We start from the raw sequence: 6,931 nt of genomic DNA on the forward strand, positions 1-6,931 counted from the left end.
CTTTCATGAGTATTTTGTTGCTTATTCTAAGGAGGAATGAAGTATCCACACAATGGTCATCCTTCTTGGTTTTCTTCTGTTTTGCATAATGTATCTTCAGTATTCTAAGTTTCTGGGCTAATAAGTCAATACTATTATAATGTATATATATATGATTATTTATTTCACTAGAACTTATATATTTTCAAGTTGAATACTAGTTCTAAATAATAATTTAAAGGAATGCCAAAAATGATGTCCCAAAAATTCTCAATAAGTTTTAGAGTGTCCTTTTGCAAAAGCAGGTATAGAGAAAACATTGTCATTTTTGATATTACATGAAAAAGAATATATTTTCCATTTTATAAAAGAAAAATTTTTATTTTGACTGTCTTACACAGAAAGGTGAATTGACATCCTAACTCTCTAAACCTCAGAAAGTTATCTCAATGGATCTAGTGTTGTAGAAGATACAATTCAGATGAATCACACCAGGGAATAGGAGGGGTTTTTTTGTTTTTTGTTTTTTTTTAAATTTTGTTTTTGTTTTTGTTTTAGATATTTTCTTTACTTATATTTCAAATATTATTCACTTTCCCTGTTTCTCTTCTGAAAATCCACTATCCCGTTCCCCCTTGCCCTGCTCCCCAACCCACCCACTCCAGCTTCCTGGCCCTGCCATTCCCTTATACTGAGGCATAGAACCTTCACAGGGCCTCTCCTCTCATTGATGATGGACTAGGCCATCCTCTGCTACATATGCAGCTATAGACATGAGTTCTACCATGTGTTTTCTTTGATTGGTTTTTTAGTCCCAGGGAGCTCTGGAGTTACTTGTTAGTTCATATTGTTCCTCCTATGGGGCTGCAAACCCCTTCAGCTCCTTCATACTTTCTCTAGCTCCTTCATTGGAGACCCTGTGCTCTGTCCAATGGATGACTGTGAGCATCCACTTCTGTATTTGCCAGGCACTGGCAGAGCCTCTTAGGAGACAGCTATATCAGGATCATGTCAGCAATATCTTGTTGGCATCTAGAAGCTGGACTCCCAAAAACCAAGTAACCCTATTGAAAAAGGAGTTCTTGATCTAGTAATTTACATAAAACTTTATGACCTTATATAAATGAAAGATCACAGGTTTGGAGGACAATAAAATGAACTCTCTAGGGGGACATAGGTCTATGTAAATTGCTTATTTTGCCTTGATTTACCTTCATTAAGTTGTTTATAGCAAGAAATTCATCCATTCTGTTTAGTTTTCCAGTTTGGTGGAATGCAAATATCTAAAGTATATCCTTTGGTACTCTGAGTTTCCTCGTGTCTCTTGTAATGTTCCAGTTCATCAGAAAAATAGAAGCAGTAATTACAAATCTCCCAACCAAAAGAAGTCCAGGGCTAGATGGATTCAGTGTAGAACTATAGCAGACCAACAAAGAAGAGTTAATGTCAATACTCCTTAAATGATTCTGCAAAATAGAAAATAAAGCAATATTTCCTAATTCTTTTTTTTTTGAATGAACTCACATAAAGGGTGAATCATTAGTGATGACATGTATTGAGTGTGAAGTATGCATCTCGAAGATAATGTCACTGAAGACTGAAAACTTCTGCTGTAGACTCAAGAAAAGGAAAAACCTATACTTCCCAAAGTCTGAGAGGGAATGTGGCTTTGCCAAGACCTTGAGTTTAGAAATAGTCAATCTAGAGTTAGGACAGGATACTTTTTACATATAACAGATCATATGTTTCATAGCACATTATAATAGCAGTCTTAGGAACACAATAGTCACCTGTAACACTACTTTAGCTAATCTAATATTCAAAGGAACAAGAAGAACTCACTTAGCCATGTGTTTTCAATTGAGTTTGTGTCCACAGTCTAATTTCCTTGCAAGCATGATGCTTTCCCTGTCTGAGAACTTGAATCTATCTTTACATGTGAATTTGTGTGGAAATAGAACAGTAAAGTAGGAATCAACAGCAAGAAGACATGTATCTTTTTCTGTTTTTCTGTTGGGACTCTAAGATAGTTTTCTGTCTTCTTTCTCATGCAAGATGAGCACATTTCAAACATTTTTAAATCAAGCTGACAGCATTAGAGTGAAGAGTGTGTTCTACATATCTGATTTATAGTCTGCAAAGCATGGTTATACAGTTCTTTGAAACATGGGATGTTTTCAAGATTTACTGATCAAAACATAAAGCAATTGCAGTCACATTCAAGATGAGAACTGTCTCTGTGACAAATCAAATGATTCCTAGTTTATAGATATTCAAAGACTTCCCACCAAGCTTTCAGTTTATTTCCCTTACAAGGTCAAAGATAAGTTATCCGAGACAAATATGTATTCATGAGCTTTACAATTTTACTGAAATTATATTTTTTGCTAATGGAAATGTGTGATCACTTTGTTTCCTCTAGTAAACACCAAGAGGAGAAAAGAGAATTACAACCCTAAACTTCTTTAGAAAAGTTACAAGGAAAGATCCAGTCCTGTGATCTGGGAATTGAATTAAAGTATGTACTTATCTTTATCCGTATACGTTTTTATGAATGTCTCCTTTTTTCCTATTTTCTTCCTTTGTATTGGTCTACTGTCCTTTTTCTTTCCCTCTTACAGTACACTTCTTTCTCACTTCAGATTTCTGTTTTCCATAGTGAGTTATTTTTAACATATCGGACACTAGTTTGGCATTCAAGATGTTATAGTCATCTGTTTAGCTAAATAGTAAAGGTTACTTTATATTTTCCAATATTCTAAAAATATATTTATCAACTTTATTTCAGGTTAATAACACACAAAATAATATGACACCTTTCAAGATTTCTTATGAAGGGGGTTTTGTTGCTTAAATATGCAATCACTGTGCACCAAATATCATTCCGGAAATCAGGTAAACAACAGAATTGTTATAACATTGTTTTCTCTCCCAAAAGTCACACTTTTGATTTTTTAATTGCAGTGTAGTTTTATTGAATTATATGTCATATATATATATATATATATATATATATATATATATATATATAGTCTTGTAAATAATTTTTCCAGTAGTTCTTATGGAGAACAACTACAGAGCTATATCCCCTTTCTTAATTCCACTTTTAAAGAAATTTTAGTTAAATGTGTGTCAGAAAAAAGAAGTCTTAAACTTTGGGTTTTTTTTTTTTTAAGATTTATTTATTTATTATATTTAAGTACACTGTAGCTGTCTTCAGACACTCCAGAAGAGGGAGTCAGATCTTGTTACGGATGGTTGTGAGCCACCATGTGGTTGCTGGGATTTGAACTGCGGACCTTTGGAAGAGCAGTCGGGTGCTCTTACCTACTGAGCCATCTCACCAGCCCAAACTTTGGGTTTTTAGGTGAAAATTCAAATATAAAAATATTCAGTGCACACATTTATGGGAAACCTTTTCAAGATGCAAACAAAAGTGAATCTCGATGCATTTGAGGTTGTGACCACTGACAAAAGAAGCATATCTGGGTGGCCTCGGCTAGGTGGCTGCCTTGGAACAGCAAAGTTTGGCTCTGGTGGCAAGTGGGTTTGGGCGGCTCCTTGACAGTGGAGGTGGTGACCTCAGCGGTTCCTCTTGGCCCTGTTAATGTCAGAGCCAAGCCTGGGGAGGAGGGTGCCCTAGAGCCTGGTCTTGCTGGGGCAGGGGCGGGGAGTGGCCATGTTGGAGGTGACCTAGAGTCTGCTGCAGCACTGGGGCACCAGTCTTAGTACTCTCAGGATTCTGGTGGAGTCAATAGACACTTTTCAGAAGGAGGCCAAAGCTCAACACAATAATTCTGAATTCACAGACGAACAAAGGAAAATCCTAGGCAAAATCGCAACATGTTTGTGATTGCAAAGTGCAGCGTTACTGTCCACACAGTCCCAATAAGAGTTTAAACTGGAGGACCTGAGGAAGCTAGAACCAATCCTGAAGAATATTCTTACATTTAATAAAGAATTCACATTTGATGTTCAGCCCTATCCCATTAAGACAGATTTTAGCACCTGGTGAAGAAAAGAATTTGGAATTTGAAGATGATGAAAAGGGTGGTGCTGGAGCAGAGCCTTCTGTTTTTTTTCCTCTGCTAGAGTTTCTGATAATTTATTGCCGAGGTTGTCATCAGAACCAGGGATGACTTTACTCACAATCAGGATTGAGAAAATTGTTCTGTGTTGGGTCTCGCCCGCCTCCACTGGCAACTCTCCCTCTAAGCATGGTATTGCACCCCTTACAGACACACTAAGAGTTGCTCCCCGGATCAGCCTGAATACAGCGGATCAGCCGGAATATAGCGTCCCGAAATACAGCTTCCTCAGACCGCCCACTGTCAATGCCCACTCGTCGCCCGGACCAATCGTCACCGCCCTCTCATTGGACCTGCCTTCTGGACACAGCTCCACTCGGGATCGGACTGCGCACCATTGAGACAGATTGAGACAATGCAACATTGAGAGAGACACACAGAGACAATGGGACATGCGGGAGAGGGTTGGGTTCTCCCGTGTGTAATTAATACATAATGTTTCTTCCTTGTAGCTCATCCCTATCTTAAGAAGTTTAGCTCTTCAGTATGAACCCAGTCCAAGGTGTTTTCTGCCCACGCAGACACGGCATCTGTGGCGTGACGCAGAAATACACATGTGGCACCCACGTGGCTAGAGAGGCATAAACTTCAGGCACTGGCGGAGCTCCAAGTGTGGCGTGAGTATGTAAGNGTGCACCCCGGGATATAAAGGTATTTAGAGGCACAAAATTGATTTGAGCAATGAAGTGTTTAACCNGACACCTCATTTCCTCAGTGGGCAGTGCACAGGGATGAGATGTCAGGCGTTTGTCCGCAGTCCTAGACTGCACTCAGGCAAGGAAGAATTGGGTTTAAAAGAAAAATTTTTAAAATCCTCCTGGCCACGACCTAGAGAGTATATCTAAGGTGGTATTCTCCTGCAGACAGACCGGGGTACAGAGACATCTGGCTTTCGCTGTTATGTCTGGTGCACCAATTTTCTATGTGTCGAGTCATGTGCGTTCTTGTTATTGTCTGTATGAGTGGCCGTTGTGTGTTTTCCATGTTTAAAAAATACAGCTTGCTAAATTCGTCTTTGCTTTAGCAGTCTCGCTGCTGCAGCCTGAGTAGGCTTAGCCAGGAATCAAACCCAGCAGGAGGGCTCCTACAAAAACTGCTTTTTAAAGTGCCTTTAAACTCTAAATTGTACAGCAAGAAAAAAGTTAATTGTCAGTTTCTTCCTAGTGATTTCTCATGATTAGTGTTTTTAGTAAGTGACAAGGGTCTGTATTTGTAACTTTTTAGCTAANCAATGTAAAGTTCTGTGGTCTAAATTTAAAATTCATGTAGCCACTTCATTGAGTTCTTTGACTTGCTTTAAGGTTATTGATGTTCATTAAAGGTTATCTTGGTTACAAACGGGTTAGCTTTAAATTGTTTAACTCAAGATTAAAGTCATTCAAGGTTTGATAACGTGTTTTAAACTTGGGCTTTACCTTCCCACATAGTGAGGATTAAGTTCAAAATGGCCTTGGCAGGTTTTTCCTTTGTTTCACAAACCACAGGTTTGCAGGTTTTTCTTTTGTTTCAAAAACCGCGCCAAAGAAATTCTTGTGGCTACACCCCCTACCTTAAGGGAGGCTGTCCACATGTTGCCAATGGTAAAAGCTTAATTTGCAGTTTATAGGAGATCAATCAGGCATTGCAAAATGGCCTGCCTACTTCTTATAAAATTATTAAAGAGTTTATTTTTACCTGATAAATGTTAAAGGTTTGCTTCTGGTAAAGTGATTATTATTGATAATGTTTTACCTCTAAGTATAGCTTAGACAGCTTACACTTTATAAAAATAATTTTTATTGTTTCTGCTTTAATACATTAAGCTATGAGTTTAAATTTTCAGCGTGGTAAGTATTTGCTACGACACCTACAAAAGGTTTACCTGAAATCCTGCTCTCAGAGACCGTATCCTTTTCATGTTTAAGGTTTTATTTATGCTAAATAAAATTGTGATATTTAAGATTTTACAACAAAAAATTAAATTGCTTCAAAATGCTTATTTGTTTTTTTTCAGGCTTCCAATAGATGCTAATGGGCTAAGATCTTATTTTAAGGCTTCAAATTAATTAAAAACCTTTCTATTTTATTTTGAGAGATACAGTTTCTTTGGTAAAAAACAAAAGTCCTTACAAAAAACAAAATAAGCTTTTCTGATTGCTATCAATTGTACTCATTGGTAACCATATACTAGCTGCTTATTTTAGTTATAGTTATTAAGTGCCCACAACAATTGTTTGACATAAAAGATCATTGATGTAAAATCATTTTTTTTTCTTTAAGTAAAATCTTGACATCCTATTGTAAAGGTGCTGTGGTGCTAATTAAAATTAAAAATTCCCCTTTCCAAACAACAATCTAATTGGGTATTGCAAAATTTTACTATTTGGCCTACTGCATACAATCATTTTTAGATACAATTGACAATCATCCTACATACACCCCCTCTTTACTGAATTTATAGCAGCTTTTTATTTACAAAAGTAATTGTGAATCAGATCACATGTTTGTCCTTTTTAGCTTCCTCCTGTTTCAGCACAAATGATTAAACTGGGTACTGTAAAGTTTTTAGAAAAGTTAATCAAGCTTTAATTTGTATACTAATGGTCTATATATCTCAGCTTAAAGTTGCTCAAATATTGTTCGTCTCTCAAATGCTATGATTTTCAACTTGTTGCAAATTTTAATTGTTTGTGCATATACAACTCATAAGATAAAAATGCTGTTCTCTTAAGAAGACTTATCTTTGGACATTAATAAATTGTCCTAGCTTGCCTAGATAAGGCCTCTTAAGACAATGCCATATTAAATTCTTACCAGGCAAATTTCAAAACTTGCATAAGAATAATTGGCCGTATAATCTTATTNGACAAATAATTTGGCTTACA

General features: G+C 36.8%; 1 pseudogene; it reads left to right on the forward strand.

Annotated features, from left to right (window-relative positions):
- LOC110328906 overlaps nucleotides 1-6,931 on the forward strand; it is a 12,570-nt pseudogene that overhangs the window by 3,580 nt on the left and 2,059 nt on the right.

Source organism: Mus pahari, chromosome 11, assembly GCF_900095145.1.
Source record: "Mus pahari chromosome 11, PAHARI_EIJ_v1.1, whole genome shotgun sequence".
Classification (NCBI taxonomy): Eukaryota; Metazoa; Chordata; class Mammalia; order Rodentia; family Muridae; genus Mus; species Mus pahari.